General features: G+C 40.6%; 1 non-coding gene across 1 annotated transcript; it reads right to left on the reverse strand.

Annotated features, from left to right (window-relative positions):
- Positions 1–217: 217 nt before the first annotated feature.
- On the reverse strand, positions 218–321 carry LOC149401309 (small nucleolar RNA R71). Its single transcript, XR_016296879.1, has one exon. It is a non-coding gene; the product is annotated as a small nucleolar RNA R71 (small nucleolar RNA).
- Between the last annotated feature and the right edge of the window lie 17,098 nt (positions 322–17,419).

Below are 17,419 nucleotides of genomic sequence, written 5' to 3' on the forward strand. Positions count from 1 at the left end.
CCCGCAAGACCATCTCACCAACTTCGTCGAGATCAATAACACGTTCAAGCTCCACAACATCTCTGACGAAGCAATCCGCCTCCGCCTTTTCCCGTTCTCTCTGCGGGATCGAGCCAAAACTTGGCTCAACTCGCTCCCTCTTGGCTCTATCACCTCATGGGCGGACTTGCGCGTGAAGTTCATCTCGAAGTTCTGCCCATTCGATAAGATGCATAAGAGGCGTAACAAAATCCATTCGTTCTCCCACTTCGATGGTGAGTCTTTATTTGAAGCTTGGGGGCGCTTCAAAGAGCTTGAGCGAAAGTGCCCCAATCATGGCATCGAAGGGTGGATGATGGTGCAAATCTTCTATGGTAGCCTCTCTCCTTCATCGCGCACCCTCGTCAACACCGCCGCGAGAGGATCCTTCTTCCAAAAGACTGAGGAAAAAGCTCATGCCATCCTCGAGGAGCTAGCGTACAACAACGACCAATGCCCTTCCGAGCGAAGGATTCATAAGCGCGAGCTAGTCACGCCCGAGATGGAATTGATAAAAGCTCTCGCAGCACAGGTGGCCGACCTCACCAAAACGCTCCACGAGCAGAAAGCTATAGTTCAGGCTGTCCAAGCCCCTATCCTGAGCTGTGCTTCTGGTGTGTCGGCCCTCATTCTAGTGATAAGTGCGCGCAAGGAGACAATGGCCAACAAGAAAATTTCGTCAACAATCGGCCGCCCAACCAGAATTATAATAACTACAATCAAGGCCCGAGGAGCAACTATCAGAATGGGGGATGGCACGGTCCCCAGAATAACATGCTGATGCAACCCGCACCGCAGGCTCAGCCTCGACCGCCTCATAATCAGCCCCGACCACCGACATATCAAGCCCCACCATTGCGAGCTTACAAGAACGAGACCAATCTGGAGGAGCTCATAGCTAAGATGGCCACATCGACGATCGCCTTCATGAATTCCACCACCGATTTCATGAACGATACGAAGACGGCACTCTCAAACCAATCGGTTCAGATCCAAAATCTCGAGACGCAAGCGGGGCCAACTCGCCACCGCCATCCATACACGACCCCAAGGCACACTTCCAAGCACCTCCGAAGTAAATCCAAGGGAGCGTTGCAATGCCATTTCACATCAACACGTTGCAGTCATCAAGAGCCCGAAGAAAGAAGAAGAAGAAGAAGAGGCTGCCCGGTCACCAAAGCTCCTAAGTCGCCCTTGTCAGTCCATATCTATGAGATGCCACTTCCGTTCCCGCAAAGACTCACAGTGGCGCTTTTCACCGAGTGTAACGCACTTCTAAAACACGAACTCCCGCCAAAGTTAGAAGATCCAGGCAAGTTCACATTGCCGTGCACTATTGTAGACATCTTTATCGAGAACGCTTTGTGTGATCTAGGTTCGGGCATCAACCTCATGCCGTCGGCCATCTTCAACAAACTCGGGGTGGGTGAACTAAAGCCCAAGCGCACCACTCTCCAACTAGCAAATCGAACCGTAAGGCACCCGCGCGGCTTCGTGGAAGACCTCCTCGTTAAAGTCGGAAAATTCAATTTTCCGGCCGATTTCTACGTCATCGACATTGACGAGGATCGCGATATCGCCATTCTCTTTGGAAGGGTTTTCTTAGCCACTTGCGGTGTTCGCATAAACGTGCAAACAGGCGAGCTGATGACCCGCGTGAATTACTAGGAAGAGACGTTTGGGATATATAAAACCTGAAAGCGCAAGAAGAAAAAAGAAGAGATCTACGTCCTCGAGACTGACGAAGTCACTACTCCACCACCCACACCTCCGCCACGTGCTCCTCTAGAAAAATCAACAAAAAGTGTGAGCAAAGGTGAAAAGCCGAAATCTCTATTCAAGCCAAGGCGAGGACATTGGCCGAAACCGTTCAAAGAGGTATGGAGGAAGAAAGAGCGTGTAAAAGAAGATCCACCGCTGCCTGAGCGTGGCGGCGACGAGTAGGGGAGTTCTACCACCCCCCAAGGTAAGTTCTCTATCTCCCATGTTTTTTATGGATCTACATTGGGGACAATGTAGAGATTAAGTTTGGGGGGATGAACTTGTTGGAATTGATCTAGGGTTTTAAGAAAAAGTTTAACGCTTCGTTAAGCGGCGGAATTTTAAAATTTCCTTTTTAAAGTAAAAACAGTTTTTACTAACCTAGACAAAGAGCAAGTACATATAAATAAAACTAATATGAGCTTATTAAAAATTACTAACCTCTTTAGAAGCTTGAACGTTGATGAGCCTTCGGAAGGTTGAAAATGTTCGTCTCCTCGCAGCACGTCTCTCTTCCTTTCCTCGGCAACTCGAGCAACCACGAAAGTTTATATCACTAAATCACTCGAAATAAAAGGAATCAGTGAGTGGGCACTTTTAAACACTACGACTTAAGAACGAGTCTTGAAGTCGCAGAGCTAAACTCTAGGTCAAATGAGGACCTAGGTGCCAAAACAATAATGCGAAATTGAAGAGAGAGGGAGAGAGATGATCGGCCAAGTCTAGAGAGAGAAGCTCTCAATCTCGAAAAATTTCTGAATGAGAAAAATGAGAAGAATGAGGCTCCTATTTATAGGAGAGGTCTCACCTTCAATAAGGTAGTTTCCTCTTCTATAGAATGAGCCAATTTCATCTATTGACTGTTCAAAGCCGAAGCTCTTTACAGTTTCATCGAATCTAATATTCCATGACCTAGATGCTTGCTTTAATCCATAAATGGACTTAAGCAACTCACAAACCTTGGTCTCTTGACCTTCTTCCATGAAACCGTCTGGTTGAGCCATGTAAATGCGCTCATCAAGATTGCCATTCAGGAAGGCTGTCTTGACATCCATTTGCCAGATCTCATAGTCGAGAGCTGCAACTATGGATAGGAGTATGCGGATGGATTTAACCATCGCGACTGGCGAGAAGGTTTCTTCATAATCAATCCTTCTTGTTGGGTATAACCCTTCGCCACAAGTCGTACTTTGAACGTCTCGACGTTCCCATCAGGACCCCTTTTATTCTTGTATATCCACTTACACCCTACGGGTTTAATCCCTTCAGGAAGGTCTACAAGTTTCCAGACTTTGTTGACATACATCGAGTGCATCTCAACTTTCATGGCATCAAGCCAAAGGTTTGATTCAGAACAAGCCATCGCTTGGCTATAGGAAACAGGATCATCCATGTCAGAGACGGCTACGAGAGAGTCTCCATAAGACATGTACCTGTCAGGCTTTTGAATAGCCCTCCCACTACTTCGAAGTACTACTTGACGAGATTCTGATGAGTTAGGTTGTGTTTCAGTTGGGGTAAGAACAGTTCTTACAGATGAGGTAGAAGCTTCCTCACCCAACTTTTCTTCAAGCACAATTTTGCTTCTAGGTTTTGCATCCTTCATAAAGTCCTCCTCAAGGAAACGAGCATTCGTGCTAACGAAAATCTTATCATCCTCGGGACTATGGAAGATGAAACCCTTGGTTTCCTTTGGATATCCAACGAACAGACACAATTCTGACCTACTAGCCAACTTGCTAGTCTTTTGCCTCAGCACGTGTGCGGGGCAACCCCGAATTTTGATGCGGCCAAGATTAACTTTAAGGCCAGTCCATCGTTCATAAGGAGTACCAGGAACCGTCTTGGACGGAACTTGGTTCAGAATATAAGCGGCTGTTTCGAGGGCATATCCCCAAAAGGAAGGAGGGAGTGATGAGTAACTCATCATTGATCTAACCATCTCCATAAGAGTTCGGTTCCTTCTCTCTGACACTCCGTTTTGTTGAGGTGTGCCAGGTGCGGTAAGCTGTGAAGCGATACCTTCTTTTTTAAGAAAGTCATCGAACTCTCCAGACATATACTCACCACCTCGATCAGATCGAAGGGTTTTGATCACTTTGCCAGTTTGCTTTTCCACTAAAGCCCTAAAGACCTTAAATACGTTAAAGGTCTCGGATTTGTGTTTGAGAAAATAGACAAAACCATATTGCGAGTAATCATCGGTGAAGGTAACGAAGTATTCGTATCCTCCACGTGCATGTTGGCTGAGCGGACCACATACATCAGAATGTACTAGTTCCAGCAACTCAGTGGCTCTTCGACCCTTATCGAAGAAAGGTCGCTTAGTCATTTTTCCTTCTATGCAGGATTCGCAAGTAGGTAGTGAACCTATTGCAGAGGCTTAGAGTGGACCGTCCCTCACAAGTCTCTTAATCCTATCTAGACTGATATGACCAAGTCTTAAGTGCCATAGGTGTGTTGATTTTGTTAGATCGGAGGATTCAGAAAGTTTGATCCTCTTTGGCTCCCTAATTAGATCGTTATCTATTTCGGTGTCTAAAAGGGAAGGTTGAGTGGGATAAATGTAAAAAAGAGCATTCTTCATACATGCATCAGTGATAAAAGAATTATCAGGAAACGAAATACGAATTTCATTCTTAATGAACTTTAAACAATAATCTTGCTTAAGAAGACGAGCAACAGATATTAAGTTCTTCCCAAAGGTAGGAACAAAATAAACATTATTCAAGGTTAAAGTGCGGTCTTCAAAAGACAGCGTCACGGATCCCACAGCCTTCTCAGACACCAGGCTCCCATCACCCCATTTCAAACAGAACTCGCCTTCCTCTAAGCTTTTGGTTTTCTTGAAACCATTCAAGGAACAACAAATATGGTTAGTAGCAGCGGAGTCAAGATTCTACGTTGATACATTATCAGCTACTAAGCATGCTTCGGTAATTAGTACAATACTATGTTCCTTTGCTTTGAGATAGGCATGACAGTTCTTTTTTATCGGCCTTGTGAGGTCTCTTCTTAGTTCCAGAGGCGGAGGCCGTTTGCTCAGTAGCATGTGCCTCTCATTGATTCCTCTTTCTTTTAGTGAGACCTACAGCAGTGTGAAGCTCCTTCATAAGCTTGGTAACAGTGTACTCTAGCTTGTTTAAGGAGCAGTTCATCTTGGAGGTATCAAAAGATGCGAGGAGAGTTTCTAAGATCATATCTATGACATTCTTCCCATCAATCTCAGATCCTAGGATTTCCATTTTATTCAGATAACTAATGATCAATATCATAAAGTCTCCAACAGGAGTCCTAGCCTTCATGTGACAGTTCATAAACTGTCGGACTGCTTGTTGCCTTGCTTGACACCTTTGCTCTCCAAACATCTCAAGGAGATTGTAGAGCATGTCGGCGGCAGTCTCGATGCCTCGATGTTGCTCTTTCAACATATTGTTCATAGATGCCAAGATATAGCACCTCACAATCTCATCGGATCGAAGCCAGGCCGCTAAGGCGTCATTGTCCTCTTGAGTTGAATCATCATTCGTCAGAGGAGGACAGGGGGTGGTGAGTACCCATTTGTGCTTGTTTAATGGTAAGGATGATACGTAGTTTTCGTTTACGAGTTTGTTCGAGGAAAGGATGAACGAGAGAAGGTTGAGAGACATATTGCCTATATAAGTTGAAACAAGTTTATGATTAGTCTTTGGTTTAGGATTTAAGTTTGTTTAAGACTTGATAAAATCCAAAGGTGTTATAAACCAAACGATAATTTACTCCCTCAAGAGAAGGCCGCAAAAAATCTCCATTTATAAGTAAATGACACATCATTAATGCTTAGCCAAGATGTCAATACACCATTTTTGACTAGCCACCTTGTAAATTGGTTTGATCACTCACATCCTTTCGCAGAGCCTCAAGGGAGGATTACTAGGGATTGAGCCTAAGTGTGCAACCAACCACTTAGTCTAAAAGGTCAACTTTGAAAAACAATCCCCCAAGGGGAGGCCTTGTCATCACTGTCTCACTCTCGAACGTAGCTCATTGAGCAATTATCGAAGCAAAAACGCCTTGGAGTACTCCCATTTAAGAGAGGATCGCAAGAGCGGCTCTTAGTCCCACGTTAATTGCTTCTTTCATTAGTGTTGGGGATCGTGGGTTACAAACAACAAATATAACCCTCCCACTTAGTTTTTGGAGTTGGTTCATCGACTCTTATAAGTTCGGAAACGATTTTCCTAGTTATAGAGCGATAGAGCGGACAACTAGAAGAGAATCCTAGATCGACATGTTCAGAGCAGTATTAGTGCATAAAGGCACAAGGTACATACTCGATCTTTTCCTATTTTCTATTTCGGGAAAGTGCGTGAGGGAAGTATGAACTTCAACTCACTCGAACACTTGAAAGTTTGAGATTACACATCTTTTTATTTTTCGGCTTGTCTACAAAGAGACCTCCCACTCAAAATTTCAAGAGCTTATAGATTTTGAACATATGTGATATAGATAAAGTTTTTAAAACATTTTGAAAACTTATTTGATTTGGATGACAAAATATTTTCAAGTTTGAAAACGAAAACGGTTTTTCAAAATTCAAACTAGTTTTGTAAAAATCAATTTCAATTAAATTCTCAAAAATCAAAACATTTAATCTTACACATCATGTTTATAATCTTATGGAAAACAATTTTTCTCAAGAAATTTTTCTCATTAGAGTTCTATAACTCATGGTAGTGGGGCTGAAAATCCGGAATTCTAAAAAACTGGACTTTCGGAACAGCCGCGCACCTCGGAGTAAAATCGCCATTACTGGCGGCTCCAATGTCCTTTTGACCTAAAACCGGTGGCATTGGACAGAGGACAGACAGAGAATTTAATTTGATTCAAGAATCATTAAATTTCGATTTCTGAGCAGAGAGTTATGACTATTTTACTGAGGGTTGTACTCCAGCTCGAATAAAAAGAAATAATTAAGGCTTGGTCCTTTTTAGGTGCGAAAAAGAATCGAGTGTGACGGAACGTTTTAGGATGTTGTTAAAGCTTTTATTTGTGTTTTATTAGTAAGGTAATAAAGAGGTATAAAAGAAATAACAACATGCATAAAACGATTCAAGTAAAAATAAGAAACTAGTAAGTCAACAAAACTAGTCACAAAATTTTACTCGAAAATTCTAAAAATTTAAAACACGTTTTTCAATATAAAAAATTAAAACTTTTAGAACTGATTCTAATGTGTTTTAAAAACATCCCAAACTCATAGAAAATCAACATGATTTTTTAATTTAAAGGCAGGAGCAATAAATTAAAAAAAAATCTAAGAAAACAATTCTAACTTGTCACAAAATTAGTAAACTTTCGAAAACGATTTTCAAACTCATATTTTTAAATACATGTACATGCATATCTTTGACCATAGCTCTGATACCATTTGTTGGAATTTATCTAGGGTTTTAAGAAAAAGTTTAACGCTTCGTTAAGCGGCGGAATTTTAAAATTTTCTTTTTAAAGTAAAAACAGTTTTTACTAACCTAGACAAAGAGCAAGTACATATAAATAAAACTAATATGAGCTTATTAAAAATTACTAACCTCTTTAGAAGCTTGAACGTTGATGATCCTTCGGAAGGTTGAAAACGTTCGTCTCCTCGCAGCACGTCTCTCTTCCTTTCCTCGGCAACTCGAGCAACAACGAAAGTTTCTATCACTAAATTACTCGAAATAAAAGGAATCAGTGAGTGGGCACTTTTAAACACTACGACTTAAGAACGAGTCTTGAAGTCGCAGAGCTAAACTCTAGGTCAAATGAGGACCTAGGTGCCAAAACAATAAAGCGAAATTGAAGAGAGTGGTAGAGAGAGTATCGGCCAAGTCTAGAGAGAGAAGCTCTCAATCTCTAAAACTTTTTGAATGAGAAAAATGAGAAGAATGAGGCTCCTATTTATAGGAGAGGTCTCACCTTCAATAAGGTAGTTTCCTCTTCTATAGAATGAGCCAATTTCTTCTTTTTTCTCTTGAGATGCGGCCAACATAGGCTTCATTAAGCCTTGGATTTGTTTCCTATTTTGTTCCATGCCTTGCCTTTGTCTCTCTCTTGGCCGAATTCCCTTAAGCACCCTCATGCAAATTTGTTTCCTCTTTTTCTTTTGGCAAGTATCTTGATACATTTATGCACAAAATATTCTCTCTTTCTTTGGGTATTATGGGCGCCCATATTGTCTCTAGAAGGAGCTTCTAGAAGCTTCTTCATTTGTTCATGACAACATGAAAAAGGCCCAATAAGAATTTTCAATAAAATTCTTATGAAATGAAATTAATTCACAAGGCCCAATTATTTTAATATGGCCGAGTGACATTAAGTCATCAAATGAACTTGTCAAAAAATTTATTGACATTCATTTCATGCTATGTCTCAAAAGACAAAAATACTCTTTTGACAATTTTCGTTCTTGTTTTGACTTAGCTTCCAGTTTAACTATTCCTAATCGATGTGATTCGTGACAGTGACCTCATGGATCCAAATGAACAAAGCTTGAGCTAAAAAACTTGGACTCAAAAGTTCACAAACCTTTTCCAAGTTTAGCTTAATGTCAACTGACTCCACTAAAGAGTTGACACTGAAAATCTCTCGGTTCAAATGAATTTATTTTCTACTCAAGAATTCAACCTAATTGTAATGAGTGGATCCACAGAATATTATCAGTGTTTACCCTTCATGAATATCATCAGCTAGTCGGGATTTACAAAATTACCATTTTACCCTTCTAGTTGTTATTTCCTCAACTCCTTTGTCGCTTGTGAATAAGTTAGAAACAATGTATTGACGAGGAGCTAACAAGTCACATTGTTTCATCCAAAAGAGTCAGGACTCAATTTGAACACTGGCTAGTTCATTTATTCACACTCCAAGGAACAAAGCATGAGGTGATATACATTGCATTTCAGCAATCTTGTACATGAATTCCATATCTATGAGAACTTCACAAAGTTACTCATGACATTCTCACAACTTAGTACTTCACCAATAGGCCTTGTTTGGAATCAAATAGTGATTCCGAACTCTGACTTTCTCAAATGAGAATACGTAAGGTGTGAAATGGCATGTCTCATTTCAGGATTAAGGTAAGCACGATGCAATTCATACGTAGTGACTTCGAGACATAAGAGATTAAATGGTTTGTTCTTATCTTGTCTCTAGAAGTGCACTGGTCAATTTAGTACCTTTGGAAGATACCTAGAAGAACTATAGAGTCTCCAACTCTCAATGCCTCATAACCAGACATCATAGATTCTTCTAACAATCATACTGAGGTCAATAGTCCTTTTACCCTTAGATTGCGAATATATCGTTTTAAGCAAACTACGAAGAGTTTGTTCATGCAAATCTACATTTGTCTCTTCGTAAGTTGTTTAGTTTGTTTATGGACTAAAGACTAATGTTTTATCATAAAGCTTCAGACAAGGAAGATTGAATGAACGTATCAACTTTTATTAAGAAATAAGCAGTTACAAGCAAGAGTCTTCGTAAGACTATATGACATCAAATGTACATAAATACACACTACAACTCTTCATGTGGGCACCATTGACAACAAACTCCCACTTGACTCAAAGAAGATGTGTGTAGTCGTTCATGCCTAATCCCTCTCGATGTTGGTCGAAGACCTTGTTCGCTAGGGCCTTGGTAAATGAATCTGCCAGAGATCTACTTCACCTCCATGTCTCTGCGCTGCACGATTTCTCGAATCAAATGGTATTTCCTCTCAATATGCTTAGGGCGATTATGGCTTCGAGGTTCCTTTGAGTTAGCGACAGCCCCACTATTATCACAATAAAGGGTCATGGGCTCGTCGACGTTTGGAACACCTTCCAAATACTTTAAGGAATTTTCTAAGCCATACAGCCTCTTTGGATGCTTCACAAGCAGCCACATATTCTGCTTCCATTGTAGAGTCAGCAATGCAAGATTGCTTAATACTTCTTCACACAACAGCTCCACCACTAAGGATGAACACAGATCCCGAAGTGGATTTCCTGGAATCCTTATCCGCTTAAAAATCGGAGTCGGTATATACCGTCATAGTCAGGTCAGTACCTGAGTATGTAAGCATTAAGTTCCTAGTTCTTCGAAGATACTTAAGAACATGCTTAACAGCAATCCAGTGCTCGGGTCCAGGGTTGGATTGGAAACGTCTAACTACGCCAACGGCGAAACATATATCAGGTCTAGTGCAAAGCATAGCATACATGAGGCTTCCTACGGCAGAGGCGTAAGGAATTTTCCTCATGTCTTCAATCTCTTGTGCAGTCTTGGGAGACTGGTCCTTAGAGAGTGAGACTCCATGTAAGGTAAGCACGATGCAATTCATACGTAGTGACTTCGAGACATAAGATGTTAAATGGTTTGTTCTTATCTTGTCTCTAGAAGTGCACTGGTCAATTCAGTACCTTTGGAAGATACCTAGAAGAACTATAGAGTCTCCAACTCTCAATGCCTCATAACCAGACATCATAGATTCTTCTAACAATCATACTGAGGTCAATAGTCATTTGACCCTTAGATTGCGAATATATCGTTGTAAGCAAACTACGAAGAGTTTGTTCATGCAAATCTACATTTGTCTCTTCGTAAGTTGTTTAGTTTGTTTATGGACTAAAGACTAATGTTTTATCATAAAGCTTCAGACAAGGAAGATTGAATGAACGTATCAACTTTTATTAATAAATAAGCAGTTACAAGCAAGAGTCTTCGTAAGACTATTAGACATCAAATGTACATAAATACACACTACAACTCTTCATGTGGGCACCATTGACAATAGAACTACTTTGTGGGGAATTTCTGTTAGATTAGGTTGTTTTTTTTTTAATTTTTATTTTCTTAACTTTGTTTGGTGATTACTTATAAGTGATAATATTAAAGTGTTTTCTCTCATTATTTGCCAATGATACCATGTTTTTTTCGTAGAAATTCGAGTTTGAGTCAATTTTAATATTTTTTTGTGCTTCATTGTGATTGACTAGTGGTTTGAGTAAAACAATTTCGGTTGATTTTTCCCATTTATGCACACACGTCCGTCCCGGGTTTTGAGTAGTCTCTTAGAGGTTCGATCACATCTTTAAATGTCTTTTAGCTCACGAACACTAAGAACCGCTCTAGCCCTCTTCGAGGCAAATGACCTGATACAAACCTTGGAAAAATGACAAAGGCCTTCATTTGGACCGATCAGAGCCAAAAAGCCAACCCGTAAGACTTCCTTGAGCACCCTTTCAGAAAAAGCAGAACTATTAATCCTTTCTCGATACTTAGTCAGAAAAAGCCGAGCCAATAATATTTCAAATCCCACAAAGAATCCCGTTAACTTAGCGACTCTTGAGTGAATTCTTTCCATTTTGTGACATGTTTTTCGACTAGTCTCTACGTGTTTTATAGTTAATTAGCCACCACGCCGGTGATTTTTTGTTTTTATTTTTATTGTTTTGTATAAAAAAAAGGAAAAATAAATAAATAAATAAAAAAGAAAAAAAGAAAAAAAAAAGAGAACAAGAAAAAAGTACAAAAACGGTTTAATTTTTACGTTTTATTATTTATTTGTATTAGTTTTTGGCGTGGTATTCTGTGACATTAGTTTTAGAGACTAGATGTCACAAAACGTTCTGGAAATGTGAAATTTAGTGAGTTTGGTGAGATTGAGTCGCTAGGTTGACGTTTTAGCCACATTTTGATAATATCCTACCGTTGACCCTAGCCTAACATTACAAGCCAACAAAGCCCTATTGATTTCCTCGGTAGGTGTCTTGTGTTGGAATTGATCTAGGGTTTAAGAAAAAGATTAAACGCTTCGGGAAGCGGCGGAATTTTAAAAAATTTATTTTCAAGTAAAAACAGTTTTTACTAACCTAGACAAAGAAGCAAGTACATGTAATTAAAAATCAATATGAGCTAAGAGTTTACTAACCTTTCTTGAAGCTTAAACCTTGAAGAAGCTTTTGGAAAGTTTGCAACGCTCGTCTCCCCTCGCAGCATGTCTCTCTTTCTTTCCTCGGCACCTCGAGCAACCACGAAAGTTTCTATCACTAAATCACTCGAAATAAAAGGAATCAGTGAGTGGGCACTTTTAAACACTACGACTTAAGAACAAGTCTTGAAGTCGCAGAGCTAAACACTAGGTCGAGTGAGGACCTAGGTGCCAAGACAAGAAAAAATCGAAAATAAACTAGAGAGAGAGAGAGAGAGGATTTTCGGCCAAAGTTCTAGAGAGAGAGTCTCTCAAATCTCTTAAACTTGGATGATTGAATTGTGAGGAAATGAGGCTCCTATTTATAGGAGAGGTCTCACCTTCAATAAGGTAGTTTCCTCTTCTATAGAATATCACATATTCATGAGCTAATTTCCCTAATTCCTACTTGAGACACACGGCCAAAACAAGTCTTCTAGAAGCCTTGATTTGTTTCCTATTTTGTTCAAGGCTTGCCTTTTCTCTCATGTGGCCGATTCCTTATGCATCCCATATGCAAAATTTGTTTCCTCTTTTTCTTTTGGCAAGTATCTAAATACATTTATGCACAAAATAAACTCTCTTTCCTTGGGTATTATGGGCGCCTATTCTCATCTAGAAGGAGCTTCTAGAAGCTTCTTCATTTGTTCATGACAACATGAGAAAAGCCCATTAAGAATTTTCAATAAAATTCTTATGAAATGAAATTAATTCACAAGGCCCAATAATCAAGTTATGGCCGAGTGACATTAACTCATCAAATGAACTTGTCAAAAAATTTATTGACATTCATTTCATCATATGTCTCAAAAGACAAAAATGCCCTTTTGACTATTTTCGTTCTTGTTTTGACTTAGCTTCCAGTTTAACTATTCCTATCGATGTGATTCGTGACAGTGACCTCACGGACCCAAATGAACAAAGCTTGAGCTAAACACTTGGACTCAAAAGTTCACAAACCTTTTCCAAGTTTAGCTTAATGCCAACTGACTCCACTAAAGAGCTGACACTGAAAATCTCTCGGTTCAAATGAATTTGTTTTCTACTCAAGAATTCGACCTAATTATAATGAGCGGATCCACTGAATATTATCTATGTTTACCCTTCATGAATGTCATCAGCTAGTCGGGATTTACTAAATTACCATTTTACCCTTCTAGCTGTTATTTCCTCAACTCCTTTGTCGCTTGTGAATAAGTTAGAAACAATGTATTGACGAGGAGCTAACAAGTCACATTGTTTCATCCAAAAGAGTCAGGACTCAATTTGGACACTGGCCAGTTCATTTATTCACACTCCAAGGAACAAAGCATGAGGTGACATACATTGCATTTCAGCAATCTTGTACATGAATTCCATATCTATGAGAACTTCACAAAGTTACTCATGACAGACTCACAACTTAGTACTTCACCAATAGGCTTGTTCGGAATCACATAGTGAGTCCGAACTTTGACTTTCTCAAATGAGAATACTAAGGTGCGAAATGGCATGTCTCATTTCAGGATTAAGGTAAGCATGATGCAATTCATACATAGTGACTTCGAGACATAAGAGGTTAAATGGTTTGTTCTTATATTGTCTCTAGAAGTGCACTGGTCAATTCAGTACCTTCGGAAGATACCTAGAAGAACTATAGAGTCCCCAACTCTCAATGCCTCATAACCAGACATCATAGATTCTTCTAACAATCATACTGAGGTCAATAGTCCTTTGACCCTAAGATTGCGAATATATCGTTTTAAGCAAACTACAAAGAGTTTGTTCATGCAAATCTACATTTGTCTCTTCGTAAGTTGTTAAGTTTGTTTATGGACTAAAAGACTAAGGTTTTATCATAAAGCTTCAAACAAAGAAAGAATGAATCAACGTTTCAACTTTATTAATGAATAGATAGGCAGTTACAAGCAAGAGTCTTCATGAGACTTTATTACATCAAATGTACAAAATAAAGACTACAACTCTTCTTGTGGGCACCATTGACAACAAACTCCCACTTGACTCAAAGAAGGTGTGTGTAGTCCTTCATGCCTAATCCCTCACGATGTTGGTCGAAGACCTTGTTCGCTAGGGCCTTGGTGAATGGATCTGCTAGGTTGTCCACCGTTGAGATCTTCTTCACTTCCACGTCTCCGCGCTGCACGATCTCTCGAATCAAATGGTATTTCCTCTCAATATGTTTAGAGCGCTTATGGCTTCTAGGTTCCTTTGAGTTAGCGACAGCCCCACTATTATCACAATAAAGGGTCATGGGCTCGTCGACGTTTGGAACAACTTCCAAATACTTAAGGAACTTTCTAAGCCATACAGCCTCTTTGGATGCTTCACAAGCAGCCACATATTCTGCTTCCATTGTGGAGTCAGCAATGCAAGATTGCTTAATACTTCTCCACACAACAGCTCCACCATTAAGGATGAACACAGATCCCGAAGTGGATTTCCTGGAATCCTTATCCGCTTGAAAATCGGAGTCGGTATATCCCGTCATAGTCAGGTCAGTACCTGAGTATTTAAGCATCAAGTTCCTAGTTCTTCGAAGATACTTAAGAACATGCTTAACAGCAATCCAGTTCTCGGGTCCAGGGTTGGATTGGAAACGACTAACTACGCCAACGGCGAAACAGATGTCAGGTCTAGTGCAAAGCATAGCATACATGAGGCTTCCTACGGCAGAGGCGTAAGGAATCTTCCTCATGTCTTCAATCTCTTGTGCAGTCTTGGGAGACTGGTCCTTAGAGAGTGAAACTCCATGCCTAAAGGGTGTTTGACCCCTCTTGCAGTCTTGCATCGAGAAGCGATCCATCACCTTATCAATATAAGATGCTTGAGAGAGCGACAGGGTCCTGTTTTTCCTATCTCGAAAGATTTGGATTCCCAGAATGTATGCGGCTTCTCCTAGATCCTTCATATCGAATTGCTTTGCCAGCCAAACCTTAACCTCAGATAACTTACCCACGTCATTACCAATGAGTAGTATATCATCGACATATAGTACCACAAACACAACTTTACCTTCGTGTATTAACTTGTAAACACAAGGCTCATCTATTGACTGTTCAAAGCCAAAGCTCTTTACAGTTTCATCGAATCTAATATTCCATGACCTAGATGCTTGCTTTAATCCATAAATGGACTTAAGCAACTCACAAACCTTGGTCTCTTGACCTTTATCCACGAAACCGTCTGGTTGAGCCATGTAAATGCGCTCGTCAAGATTGCCATTCAGAAAGGCTGTCTTGACATCCATTTGCCAGATCTCATAGTCGAGAGCTGCAGCTATGGATAGGAGGATGCGGATGGATTTAAGCATCGCGACTGGCGAGAAGGTTTCTTCATAGTCAATCCCTTCTTGTTGGGTATAACCCTTCGCCACAAGTCATGCTTTGAACGTCTCGACGTTCCCATCAGGACCCTTTTTCTTCTTGTATATCCACTTACATCCTACGGGTTTAATCCCTTCAGGAAGGTCTACAAGTTTCCAGACTTTGTTGACATACATCGAGTGCATTTCAACTTTCATGGCATTAAGCCAAAGGTTTGATTCAGAACAAGCCATCGCTTGGCTATAGGAAACAGGGTCATCCATGTCGGAGACGGCTACAAGAGAGTCTCCATAAGACATGTACCTGTCAGGCTGTTGAACAGCCCTCCCACTACGTCAAAGTACTACTTGACGAGATTCTGATGAGTTAGGTTGTGTTTCAGTTGGGGTAAGAACAGTTCTTACAGATGAGGTAGAAGCTTCCTCACCCAACTTTTCTTCAAGCACAATTTTGCTTCTAGGTTTCGCATCCTTCATAAAGTCCTCCTCAAGGAAACGAGCATTCGTGCTAACGAAAGTCTTATCGTCCTCGGGACTATAGAAAGTAAAACCTTTGGTTTCCTTCGGATATCCTACAAACAGGCACAATTCTGACCTACTAGCCAACTTGCTTGTCTTTTGCCTCAGCACGTGTGCAGGGCAACCCCAAATTCGGATGCGGCCAAGATTCACTTTACGGCCAGACCATCGTTCATAAGGAGTACCAGGAACCATTTTGGACGGAACTTGGTTCAGAATGTAGGCGGCTGTTTCGAGGGCATATCCCCAAAAGGAAGGAGGGAGTGATGAGTAACTCATCATTGATCTAACCATCTCCATTAGAGTTCGGTTCCTTCTCTCTGACACTCCGTTTTGTTGAGGTGTGCCAGGTGCGGTAAGCTGAGAAGCGATACCTTCTTCTTTAAGAAAGTCATCGAACTCTCCAGACATATACTCACCACCTCGATCGGATCGAAGGGTTTTGATCAGTTTGCCAGTTTGCTTTTCCACTAAAGCCCTAAAGACCTTAAATACGTTAAAGGTCTCGGATTTGTGTTTAAGCAAATAGACAAACCCATATCTTGAGTAATCATCAGTGAAGGTAACGAAGTATTCGTATCCTCCACGTGCATGTTGGTTGAGCGGACCACATACATCAGAATGTATTAGCTCCAGCAACTCAGTGGCTCTTCGACCCTTATTGGAGAAAGGTCGCTTAGTCATTTTTCCTTCTATGCAGGATTCACAAGTAGGTAGTGAACCTATTGCAGAGGCTTGGAGTGGACCATCCCTCACAAGTCTCTTAATCCTATCTAGACTGATATGACCAAGTCTTAAGTGCCAGAGGTATGTTGATTTTGGTAGATCGGAGGATTCAGAAAGTTTGATCCTCTTTGGCTCCCTAATTAGATCGTTATCTATTTCGGTGTCTAAAAGAGAAGGTTGAGTGGGATAGATGTAGAAAAGAGCATTCTTCATACATGCATCAGTGACAAAAGAATTATCAGGAAACGAAATACGAATTCCATTCTTTATGAACTTTAAACAATAATCTTGCTCACGAAGACGAGCAACGGATATTAAGTTCTTCCCAAAGGTAGGAACAAAATAAACATTATTCAAGTTTAAAGTGCGGTCTTCAAAAGACAGCGTCACGGATCCCACAGCCTTTGTAGACACCAAGCTCCCATCACCCCATTTGAAACAGAACTCGCCTTTCTCTAAGCTTTTGGTTTTCTTGAAACCATTCAAGGAACAACAAATATGGTTAGTAGCAGCGGAGTCAAGAATCCACGTTGATACATTATCAGCTCCTAAGCATGCTTCGGTAACTAGTACAATACTATGTTCCTTTGCTTTGAGACAGGCAGGACAGTTATTTTTATCGGCTTTGTAAGGTCTGTTCTTAGTTCCAGAGGCGGAGGCTTTTTGCTCAGTAGCATGTGCCTCTCCTTGATTCCTCTTTCTCTTAGTGAGACCTACAGCAGTGTGAAGTCCCTTCATAAGCTTGGTAACAGTGTACTCTAGCTTGTTTATGAAGTAGTTCATCTTGGAGGTATCAAGAGATGCGGGGAGAGTTTCTAAGATCATATCTATGATATTCTTCCCATCAATCTCAGATCCTAGGATTTCCATTTTATTCAGAAAACTAATGATCAGTATCATGAAGTCTCCAACAGGAGTCCTAGCCTGCATATGACAGTTCATAAACTGTCGGACTGCTTGTAGCCTTGTTTGACGCCTTTGCCCTCCAAACATCTCAAGGAGATTGTAGAGCATGTTAGCGGCAGTCTCGATGTCACGATGTTGCTCTTTCAGCATATTGTTCATAGATGCCAAGATATAGCACCTCACAATCTCAT

This window comes from Urtica dioica, chromosome 4 (genome assembly GCF_054948205.1).
Source record: "Urtica dioica subsp. dioica isolate 48M chromosome 4, U.dioica_male_clone48M_v1_H2, whole genome shotgun sequence".
Classification (NCBI taxonomy): Eukaryota; Viridiplantae; Streptophyta; class Magnoliopsida; order Rosales; family Urticaceae; genus Urtica; species Urtica dioica.